Source organism: Tupaia chinensis, unplaced genomic scaffold (genome assembly GCF_000334495.1).
Source record: "Tupaia chinensis unplaced genomic scaffold, TupChi_1.0 Scaffold000063_1, whole genome shotgun sequence".
NCBI classification, from domain to species: Eukaryota; Metazoa; Chordata; class Mammalia; order Scandentia; family Tupaiidae; genus Tupaia; species Tupaia belangeri.
Window position 1 is genome coordinate 2043909 of NW_006159521.1, and position 12315 is coordinate 2056223.

The window sequence follows — 12315 nt, forward strand, 5'->3', positions numbered from 1 at the left end:
GGGGGGGGGGGACTGGCCACTCCACAATCCCTTCTCCTCATTCTCTTCTCGGGATTTTGTGCACATATGCACACATGCCTGGCATGAGTTTTAAGCCACTGGGTCTGGGACTTGAACCATGGTTGATTATGTGGGAGTCCAGCAATATAGCCATTACACCATGTGCTGGTCCCTATCCTGACTTTTGTGTTAGTTATTTCTTTGCTTGTCTTTACAGACCATATAAACACACTCACATGCACATTTTTTTTAAAAGAAGATTTTTGCTATAGGCTGTGTGGGCTCGCCAGAGAGAGACAGAGACAAAAAGTGAGAAAACACCTCCCGGGGGGATGACCACACCACATCCCTCTCCTCCATTCTCCCCTCGGGATTTTGGACACACATGCACACATGAGCTGGGCGTGAGTTTTAAGTTGCTGGTGCAGGACCTGAACCACAGCCGACTATGTAGGAGTCCAGCAACATAAGCACTACACCATCTTCTGGCCCCCATATGTGTCTTTAAACAAGATCATTAGTTTGAAAAGTTAGGGAGCAAGCAGAAACCTAGCCGTGTAAGGAAAAGAAGCACGCTTTACTCAGAGCGTCCAGGTCCCTGTCAGCCTCGGCTTCCACATGGAGGGGCCCAGGGATCCCTGAATAGCCTTTGCTCCCTGATGCCAACACATGGAAGGTGCATCCCACCTCTCAATTTTCACTTGTCTTTCCCAACCTCCGGTGGATAGTGACCTTTCTTTCAACTTTGTCCTAATAAATCCCATAAATTCAACATTGCTAACTTGCTATTTTATGTCAAGGATGATCCCTAGTAGAGTGTATCATTTCAACATTACATTTCTTTTTTTTTTTCCTTTTCTCTTTTGGAGAGGTTTTTGCTATAGGGCGCATGCGCTCGCCAGATAGAGAGAGACAGAGACACAGAAAGCGAGAAATCACTCCCCAGGGGGGATGGCCATGCCGCAATCCCTTCTCCTCCATTCTCCTCTCGGGATCTTGGGCATGCACGCACACGTGCCCGGCATGAGTTTTAAGTCACCGGGTCTGGGACATGAACTGCGGTCACCTACATGGGAGTCCAGTGACATAGCCATTACGCTAACTGCTGGTCCCAACATTACATTTCTTGAAGTAAGTCTCAGACATTAAACTCAAACTTGCAAATACAGTGGTGCTGTCCTCAGGGACCTCCCAAGTTCCCAAGCTGCGTGTCTCCAGCTATCAAGAGCACGGACTGAGGCACAGGCTAGCTGGCACAAGGAATCCCTTTAGACTGATCTCTACAGCGCTCGGAAACTCTGAAGCTGAAATCGTGGGTGTTTCCATTGGTAAGTATTTGTCACATCACATAAAAAACCTGTGGGTTCAGAAGGTTAAGGGAGAGAAAGTTATGAGGAAAGAAAAATAGACATTTCTATGTTTAAAATCAGCATCGAGGTCAGCAGCTGGATCCCATATGGCCGACTGCATGGCTTGAGTCCTGCACATGGTGGCTTGAAAAGCCATGCCAGGCACATGTGCGTGCATGAGGAGAAAGGAGGAGAAGGGCTGTGGTGTGGCCATTATCCCAGAGGGCGATTCTCACTCCTCCCCCCCTTTCTGTCTAGTGAGCACACATGCCCTATAGCAAAACATTTTAAATCCACATCTGAACATCGACGAAGACATGAAAACTTCTTCCACAGGTTAAAGGCCACTGTGAACATCGTACTCAGTGGCTCTTCCTGCAAGAACAGGAACAAGGATTTTGCCACTTTTATTCAACACAGCACTGGAAGTTGCAGCCAGAGTCATTAGGAAGGAAAGAAAAGGCCTCAAATGGAATATATATACTTGTATGTACACTGAACTCCATTTGTAGACGATGTCTTATTTTTGTTTTTCACTGGAGGGCATGTGTACTTTCCAGAGAGACACAAAAAGACCAAGTGGAAGAGGAGAAAGCACCTCCCCAGAGGGAACGGTAAGGCTGCAGATGCTTTTCCTCCGTCTCTCTCCTTTTGGGATTTGGGGTACACATGCATGTGCATCTGGTGTGTTTCTCAAGCTGCCAGACCAAGACTCGAACTACGTGGTCAACCATGTGAGATCTGGCTGCCTTAACCACCAGGCCACAGAGCTGGCCCAAAGACATCATATATACAGAAAATTCTACATTTTTTAAAAGTTAAAATAAGTTAATTGTACCTAAAATTACAAAATATTGCTGAAAGAAATCGAAGAATAAATAAATGGGAAGACATTCTGTGCGCGTGAATGGGAAGACTCAATATTGTTAAGACATCAGTTCTTCCCATGTTGACCTACAGATTCGCTGTAATCCCAACCCAAATCCCAGCACATTATTGTGTGTACATTGACCAAAATGATTCTCAATTGTATATGGAAAGGCAAAAGCCCCAGAATAGCCAACACAGTATTGAACAAAACTGGAGGACTGACACTACCCAATTTCGAGACTTACCATAAAGCTACAGTAATCCAAAAACAATGGTACTGGTGAGCGGAAACAGGTCAATGGAAGAGAATGGAAAGCCCCGAAATAGACGCACATAAATCGAGTCAGCTAACTTTAGCAAATGAGCAAAGGCAACACAATGGAGAAAGGGTATTTTTTCAACAAATTGTACTAAAAAAGAAAAATGAACCTAGACACAGGCCTTATACTCTCAAAGACTGTTGTGTAAAACACAATGCTTTGAACTTTTAGAAGGTAACTTAGAAAATCTAGCTGACCTTGGGTTGGTGATGACTTTAGATACAGCATTGAAGGGAGATCCATGAAAAATAAAATTTATAAGCTGGATTTCATTAAAATTCATTTTTATCTGAAAAATAGTGTTCAGGAGAATTTAGACAGGGGCCGGCAGGTGGTGTGGTGAAGGCACCGGACTCCCACATGTTGTACTGTGGTTGAAGTCTCAGACCTGGTGGCGTGAAATTCACGCTGGGCGCGTGTGCACGCAGTCCAAAATCTTAAGAGGAGAATAAAGGAGAAGCGACTGCTGCGTGGCCATCCCTCCTGGGGGTGATTTCTCACTTTCCCTCTCTTTGTCTCTCTCTCCAGTGAGCACATGCACCCTATGACAAAACCTAAAAAAATAAAATAAAAAGGAATGAAAACAACACTACTAGACGAAATTAAGAAGATATAAGTAAGTGAGAAAGAAATTTCCTGTTCAAGGGTTAGGTTTTCAGAAAAACTGCACAGATGACGGAGTTCCCATGTGCTTCCCTGCTCACACCTCGTTCCTCTTGCACTGGTGTGGTCATCTGTTTAAATACATGAACCAAGAGGAACACATTCGTATTACCTGAAGTTCATAGTTTCAAGTTTCTCTCTTTGTCATATAGTTGAGTGGATTTTTGTTGCTGTTCAGTTTGACCAGAGGGACAGAGGAGGGTGAGAAAGCAAGTCGCCAGGTCTGGGACTCAAACCACAGTTAGCCATGTGGGAGTCCAGAGCCTTAATCACCACACCACCCACTGGCCCCAGTTGAAGACATTTTGAGAGATGCGTAACGTCACATCCCCGCCAATACAGTATCATGTAACTGCTCAACCATCCTGGAAATCGCTGGTGCTCTCGGTGTCTCTCCTGCAGAGCCTGACAAGCACTAATGTCTTGGCCAATTTTGCTTTTCCACAATGTCATATACGTTGCAACCAGTGTATGTGGCCTTCCAGACTTTTTTCACTTAGAAATACGCATAGTTTCCTGTTGGGGCTGGCAGGTGCCGTGGTGGTTAAGGCAGATGAACTCCCATATGGCTGACCATGGTTGGAATCCAGGACCTGGCAGCTTCCTTTCTTACTTTCCTTCTCGCTCTCTGTCTCTGGTCAACTTCAATAAAATAAATAATGACAATGAAAAAAATTAAATAAAAGTTTAAAAAAGTAAAAATTCCTCTGTCTTTCGACTTGATAGCTTTTTTTTTTTAAGCTATATGATTATTTTCTTTTCGGTGATTTAATTTTTTTGGGGGGGGGATAGGTTTTTGCTATAGGGAGCGTGCGATTGCCAGGAAGACAAAGAGATAGAAAGCGAGAAATCACCCCCCAGGGGGGATGGCCATGCCGCAATCCCTTCTCCTCCATTCTCCTCTCGGGATCTTGGGCACGCACGCACATGTGCCCGGTGTGAGTTTAAGCCACCGGGTCCGAGACTCAAACCGCAGTTGGCCATAGTGGAGACCAGGTGCCTGGCGTGATTTTCAAGTGGCTGGGGCTGGGACTCAAACTGTGGTCAGCCATGTGGGAGTCCAGCGCCTTTAACCACCATGCCACCTGCCAGCCCCTCCATTGTGCTTTTCAAGCCACCAGGTCCGAGACTCAAACCGCAGTTGGCCATAGTGGAGACCAGGTGCCTGGCGTGATTTTCAAGTGGCTGGGTCTGGGACTCAAACTGTGGTCAGCCATGTTGGGAATCCAGCATCTTAACTGTGACACTTGCTAGTCCCGCTTTACCGTTTTCAAAGGGGTATTCTTGTATTTTGGGAGTTCTTTATGTATTCTGGATACATTATAATTGGATGTTTTCTTCCATTCCATGGATGTTTACTGTTACTGTATATTGATGCACAAAATTTCCAAGTTCAGATTAAGTTCTATTTCTACGTTTTTTTTCCCCTAAAAATGTGTACAGTCCAAGAAATTATTGCCAAATCTAATGTCTTAAAGGTTTCTCCATTTCCTTCTTAGAGTTCTTAGTTTTAGTTCTTATATTTGAGTTAATTTCTTTTTTTTAAATATTTAACTTTATTTATTATTATGTCATTATTATTTTCCAGTTTGATCAGAGACACACAGAGAGAGAAAGAGGAAGTGAGAAAGCAAGCCACCACGTCCGAGACTTGAACTGTGGTCGGCCATGTGGGAGTCCAGCGCCTTTAACCACCATGCCACTTGCCAGCCCCACATTTGAGTTAATTTCTTAGGAAGGCTGACCAAGATCAAAGAAGATCAAGATAATGATCAAGGCCACAGTCAAAGTCATGGTCAAGGCTACACACAAAATAATCCAGGGATCAGCAGTTAGCGTAATGGCTATGTCACTGGACTCCCACGTAGTCGACCGCAGTTCGAGTTCCGGACCCGGTGGCTTAAACTCACACTAGGCACATGTGCGTGTGTGCCCAAGATCCTGAGAAGAGAATGGAGGAGAAGGGATTGTGGCATGGCCTTCCCCCCCTGGGGGGTGATTTCTCGCTTTCTGTCTGTCTCTGTCTGTCTGTCTGGCGAGCGCACGCGCCCTATAGCAAAAACCTCTCCCCCAAAAAACAAAACAAAACAAAAATCCAAGGCAGGCCAAGGTTAAGGCCAAGTTAAAAGTCAAGGCCATTGACAAAGTCCAAGGCAGGCTGAGGTCAAAGCCATGGCCACAAAAATAAAATAAAATAAAAAATAAAATAAAAAATAATAAATAACAAAATAAAATAAATAAAATAAAAGGCAGGCCAAGGTCAAGGCTAAGTTCAATGTCAAAGTCCAAGGCAGGTCAAAGCCAAGATCAAAGGATCAAAGTTGCCCATACACACAAAAATAATTCCAAGGCAGGTCAAGTTCAAGGTCACAAAAAAAATCCAAGGCAGACCAAGGTCAAGGCCAAGCTCAAAGTCAAGGACAAGACCACAAAGTCCAAGGCAGGTCAAGGTCAAGGTCTGGCCCACATACACACAAAAAAAAATCCAAGGCAGGTCAAGGCCTCAGCCATGTTCCAAAAGTCAAGGTCACAGAGTCCAAGCCAGGTCAAATCCAAGGACGACGAAAGCAAAGGTCAAGGCCAATAAAAGTCAAGGCAAAGGCCACGGCCACCACCAGCCAAGATGAAGGTCTAGGACAGCCAAGACTTTCATCAGAGAGTAGACAGTATATGTACAGTAACTGAGTTTTGGTTAGAATTTTGAAAACTTAAGATTAGGGTCTCAACATTCTCCTGATTCCAATCATTTATATTCAAAAATCAATGTGAATGACCGCAGAGAATCAATACTTTCATTAAAACTATTTTTTAAGAACTACTTTATTTTTAATTTGACCAGAGAGGGACAGAGAGAGAGAGAGAGAAAGCAGGGAGTCTAGCACTCTTAACCACTACGCCACCCGCTGGCCCCCATTAAAACTATTTTTAAAGTGAAAATGCTCTTGGGAGGTCAGCAGGTTGCATAATGGTTACAGCACTGGACTCCCACATGGCCAACCTCGGTTTGAATCCCAGACCTGGCAGCTTGAAAATCACACTGGGCGCATGTGTGTGGCAGGCCCAAAATCCCAGGAGGAGACTGGAGAAGCGACTGTCGGATGGCTATCCTCCCAAGAGGTGATTTCTTACTTTCTCTGTCTCTCTCCAACAAGCACACGTGTCCTATGGCAAAAGCCAAAAACCAAAATAAATAAATAAATAAATAAATAAAATAAAATAAAATAAAATAAAAGCTCTATATACCTGGGTATCAAAACATTAAATGAAAATTGGTTTCTACTGTTTTATTTTATAATAATATATATAATTTCAGTTGTGCCACAGAAAAGTGAAAAATATGTATTTAGGTATTGTGTTTAAATTGGGTCAATGTTAAAATAACACATTCTTTACACAGTATAGGTGCTAATTTTATTTTTTGAGAGATTTTTGCTGTAGGGTGCACACACTTGCCAGAGAGACACAGAGAAAGAAAGAGAGAAATCACTTCCTCCCCAGGGGGATGGCCATGCTGCAATCTGTTCTCCTCTCAAGATTTTGGGCATACATGCACGCATGCACATGGGCCCAGTGGGAGTTTCAAGTTACTGGGTTTGGGACTTGAACCATGGTCAGCCACATGGAAGTCCAACACTTTAATCACTATGCCACCTGCTGGCTCCACTAATTTTATTTAACAAGGATGTTGTTATTAATACTTTTTTTTTCTATTTTAAGATTTTCATTAAACCAACTCATACCCAGTTTCTACAACTAAAAATCAAGTCAATCATCTCTAATCTCCTGATTTCCTATCAAAAGAATCTGGGGCCTTTTGCTTCCATTTATACTAAATTCATGGCCGTGTGAATCTGGGCTTGACTCAGAAATCAAGCCCTGGAACATGCGTTTATAGCACAAGGGCATACCCCCGCATTTCATATGGATACGAGATGATAAAAACACATTTACCTTGGGGGACCAGTAGTTAGCGTAATGGCTGTGTCACTGGACTCCCATGTAGTCAACTGAGGTTTGAGTCCCAGACCCAGTGGCTTAAAACTCACACCAGGTGCTTGTGTGTGCGTGCCCAAAATCCTGAGAGGAGAATGAAGAAGGGATTGCGGCGTGACCATCCCCCCTGGGGGGGGGATTTCTCGCTTTCTGGCTCTCTGTCTCTCTCTGCCTGTCTGGCGAGCGCACGCGCCCTATAGCAAAAAAAAAAAAAAAGAAAGAAGTAACACTGCCTATTATAGGAGTAATTGGAGAGAAAAAAATCCATTCAATTCTCAGGTTTGGTTCTTATTTTTAGATTTTTACTATTCAACTCTGGTTAGAATCAGTTAGAAAAAGATTTTTTTAAAACGACCTTATGTGCTACCCGAGCACACCGAAAGGCCAGGTCTCTAAGGCAATGCCTGCTTGACAACGCGCTCCCCTGTCACAGCACCGAAGAGGGAGCAGCTCATCGGAGATCACCAAACATCAGCGTTCACACATGGAAAGTTCCACAATCAAACTTTTCTCAGGGCTTTCCTTAGGATTTAGAATAACCATGAAAACAAATGAACTATTAAAATGTCTGTATCACATGCATAATTGGAATGAAAGAGAAAAGCACGAATGTTACTGCATTCAATTACCAGCTCTCTGCCGCTCCGCTAGAACCGACCACTGGCCGTTACTGAAGCCACGTGACACTGTTATCATACGTGCTATGACAAGGCTATCCCGGGGAACAGGGCCAACGCCTGGGAAAAGGACTGATGTAGTATCTGCTATAGAACAGCTGCAGGTCATGGCACAGCACTGCACGGCTGGGCAGGGACCTAGGCTGCTTCTGTGGCTCTCTCCTACATGGGGTGCTGCCTTCTCTGCAGGCCCCAGGGTGGCCCACTACCAGGTCTACAGTCCAAGCAACACGATGGCGAAAAGGGCAAAAAAAGCAAATGGTCATGGTGTTTTGAAAGCCACACATGATTTCCCTCACCTTCCATTAGCCAAAACAGTCATACCTTAAGGAAGACGGGGACATGCTATCCTCGTTCTGAGAGGCCCATGCCAAACTGAGGGTCAGAGGTCCTCCCCCAACAGGTAAGTGGGAAGAACGACACTGAGGCGACCCGGGGCTCTGCTCACACCTCAGACATGGGCAGTCAGAAATCCCAACCTGAAAGTTACGCTACTGCCGTATGACAGCAATCGCCAGGTGATCAGTGACTACTCTTGCTTGTCTTATTTTCATTTATAAATGGTTTGTTTACTTCCATCATTTAACCACCAAAAGCAATGAAGAGCAAAACAGTATCTGAGTGCATTTCCAAATGTTTCATTGGTATAAAACCAAAATAAGGTGATGTAATTCTCTGGTCTAATGAGCTATATTGAACTAGGTGAAGAAGATTTTCTGGGACCAGCAGGCAGCGTAATGGCTATGTCGCTGAACTCCCATGTAGTCGACTGCAGTTCAAGTCCTGGACCCGGTGGCTTGAACTCACGCCAGGTGCATATGCGTGCGTGCCCAAGATTCCAAGAGTAGAAGGGATTGCGGTGTGGCCCTCGCCCCTGGGGGTGGTGATCTCTCGCTTTCTGTCTCTCTGTCAAGTGCACGCGCCCTATAGCAAAAAATCTCTCCCCGCCCCCCAAAATTTTATTTCTCAGTTTCTTTGACAGAAAAGAAGGAAAATGTTGCTGGGAAAGTCATGATGCATTTTTGCATAGAAAACCAGAAAAGTACTTTCATGACTTACCCAACAAACTAATAAAATACTAAGTACCTGGCAATTTATCTGAACTTTACCCAAACAAAAATAGTTATTTAATTTTTACCAAATAAAAAGTGCTAATACTGTTAAGTGTCTGAAAAAATTGGTAAGATAGAAAAGTAGAGAAAAATTTCTCAGATGTGCCATTTATGTATCTTTCACCTTTATTAAGAGAGAAAAAAAGGGGTCAGTAGGTGGTATGGTGGTTAAGTGTGCTGGACTCCCACATGGCCGACGGCGGTTTGAATCTCAGACCTGGCGGTCTTGCTTTCTCACTTTCTCTTTTTCTGTCCTTCTCTGGTCAAATAAAAATAAATAAATAAATAAATAAATAAATAAAGTTAAAGAATTCTTAAAAAGAGAGAGAGAGAGAAAACAAGTCTTCATGACTCTGCTAAAGGCTCATCTAACAATGCAGAGCAGCAGCTGAGGAATGTCTTAAGTCTGTCCTACTGTGAGTCCCCTCTCCTGCTCATCAAGTCCCACTGCCCCGCCCCACACAACCTGAGAAGCTGTGATGCACGGCTGGAAGCGGTCTGCCTGCCCAGTGCAGAGGCTCTCAGCTCAGCGCAGACTGTGCTGCGCCCAGAGCTGCCCTGCACCCAGTACGTGACGAACTGCCCTGCTGTGAACTTAGAGCACCAGGCAACCAACAAAACAGATGTGTCTTAAGTTATTTTTGTCTCAAATACACATGACCCACATCTCCGTTTTCTGGAAAAAGGCAGAATCCAAAAGTTCTATCTTGAAACAGGCACCTGAAAGATGGCTCTACTCAGACGATCCAGGTGAAGAGTGCCGTTACCGTGGTAGAGCTGTGAGACAGAGCGGCACCTTGACCTCACTACACTTGTGCAGGATAACGTTCCCGGTGACACCTGATCACATCCAATGTCTTCATTTCCAAAGTCGCCAAATAAGAGAACACTAGGAAAAAACTTCCTGAATGCATCGGCCTCCACGTTCCCTTGGCCCCATGGTGCTGGAAGCCCCTGCCCAGGTGCACGGCTGTGAATTCAGCCCACAGCATCCTACCCTGGGACAGGCTGCTCTGAGGCCTGCACGACAGCCTCGCCTGTCTTCTCGTCCTTGACGTCCTCATTGAGGAGCGCCACAGAACTGGATTCAGCATCCACTAAATGATGGTCCAACCACATTGGTCAATATCCAGAGGCAGCTTCTCTGAAGTCAGTGACAACAGGTGGTCCACCTGGCCCCCAGCCAAGTGATGTTCATGTGCTGACCCCGGCCACTGGGGCCCACCCTACAGCAATGGTGACCAAAGACAAGGACCGCTCAAAGGTCAGGGCATCTAAAAACCTACTGCAGTGAGTTGATGTCTTTCTAGTGTTAAATTCTTTGGATCCTTAGTAAAATGTAAGGGCTATATTTTTATTCCTTTGATTTGAGGAAATATTAGAGCAAAACCAGATTCTGCCACTTCTATTTCTCAAGGTCGGTGCTGCCCGATCCCACACTGGAGTCACTACAGTTCCTGGGGTCACAATCCCAAGGACTTGGCACCGTTTTGAGAATAGCCTCTCGAGAGCAAATGCCGTTCCCATGCAAGTTCTCTTCTTGGCTCTCTTGTGCTGCAACATTCTTCCAGACTAATGGAAGTTTCTGAGTCAGCCATGTAGGGAACTGTCCATGGTGACATGCAAACATCCTCAAGCTCCTCTGCCACCACGTGGCCCAGGCAGCACCCCCCCACCTTCCCCAAGCCTGGTGGTGGGCCTTAGCCAGCTCACACCCTGGGTCCACATCATGCTGCACACCTTCACTCCATGAGCAGCACATGCCAGCCCTGCAGCTAGGCCTCGCCGCGGAGGCGGGTAGGAGGGTGAGCACACGCTCCCCCTCTGCTGGGCTCCTCCTTCTTGGCTCTCTTGTGCTGCAACATTCTTCCAGACTAATGGAAGTTTCTGAGTCAGCCATGTAGGGAACTGTCCATGGTGACATGCAAACATCCTCAAGCTCCTCTGCCACCACGTGGCCCAGGCAGCACCCCCCCACCTTCCCCAAGCCTGGTGCAACTGGTTTTCTACAAGAGAGACAAGACTATTCAATGCTGAAAGGTCAGTCTTTTCAACAAATTATGCTGGGAAAAATGGATAATCACGTGGAAAAGAATTCAGTTGGGGGCCAGCAGGTGGGATGGTGATTGTTGGGGCTCTGAACTCCAACATAGCCAACCACGGTTCAAGACCCGGACCTGGTGGCTAGCTTTCTCTCTCTCCCTCTGGTGAGTTCATGTGGTCTATGGCAAGTTAAATAATAATAATAATAATAATAATTAATAAAACTAAATTTTTTAAAATTCAGTTGGATCCTTAATTTAAACCACATACAAAATTAAATGGATCTAAAACCTAAAACATGAATTCAAACTATAAAATTCGTAAAAGAAAACAAGGCAAGTTTCCTTACATTGAATTTGGCAATGATTCTTTGATATGACACCAAAAACACAGGCACCAAAAGAGAAAATAGGTAAGCTGGACTTCATCAAAATGAAAACCTTTTGTGTATCAGGGGACACTGTGAAGAGTGAAGGGAGACAAACCAAAGAACAGGAGAAAAATACCTGTAGGCCATGCACAGTAGGAAGTTAGGGATTAGTGACCAGGACATACGAAGAGCTGTAACTCAACACGAAAATAAATAACCTGATTCAGAAATTGGCAAAGGACCTGATTAGATATTTTTCCAAAGAAGCTACAAATGGCCAATAGGCACATGGAAAGATGTTTCACATCACTAAATATTAGGGAAACGCAAATGAGAACCACAGTGAGGTATCACGTCACAGCCGTAGAACGTTTGTTACTTGATAAAGAACAGTGAATGTAGTGTGTTAGCTACGAGCAAGTCAGACCCTTGTACTGGTGGGAATGTGAAATACTGCGACACGCGTAGTGAACAGTTTAGCAGTATCTCCAAAAGTTAAACACGGAATTGCCATATGGAGCTTTAACTCCATTCCTAAGCATACAGCAAAAAGAACTGGAAGCAGGGACTCAGACAGATGCTTGTCACTCTGTGCATGTCAGCACTAACTGCAGTGGCCAAAAGGTGGGCGCGACCCCCTGCGGGCAGATGAACGGAGCCGTGTAAAGCAGCACGTACACGCAGTGCTGTTAGGCCTCCTAAAGAAAAGTAAATTCTTACACGTGCCTCGAACACCGATGAACTGGAAAACGTCATGCCAAGTCAAGTAAGCCAGACACGAAGTCGTGAGTTAGTATGATTCCATTTACAGGAGGCACCTAGAATGGGCAAGGTCACAGACAGTGGAACAGAGATCACTAAGGATGAGGGAGAGGAAAAGAGTTATTGTTGAAAAGGGTGCAGAGTTTGTGTGTGATG

At 44.9% G+C, this 12315-nt stretch overlaps 1 protein-coding gene and 1 pseudogene across 3 annotated transcripts in view; both read right to left on the minus strand.

Moving 5' to 3' along the window:
* Positions 1-12315, minus strand: part of USP3 (ubiquitin specific peptidase 3) — a 109670-nt gene that overhangs the window by 4500 nt on the left and 92855 nt on the right. The window lies entirely within an intron of this gene.
* LOC102478363 (F-box only protein 22 pseudogene) lies at positions 9301-10738 on the minus strand (annotated as a pseudogene).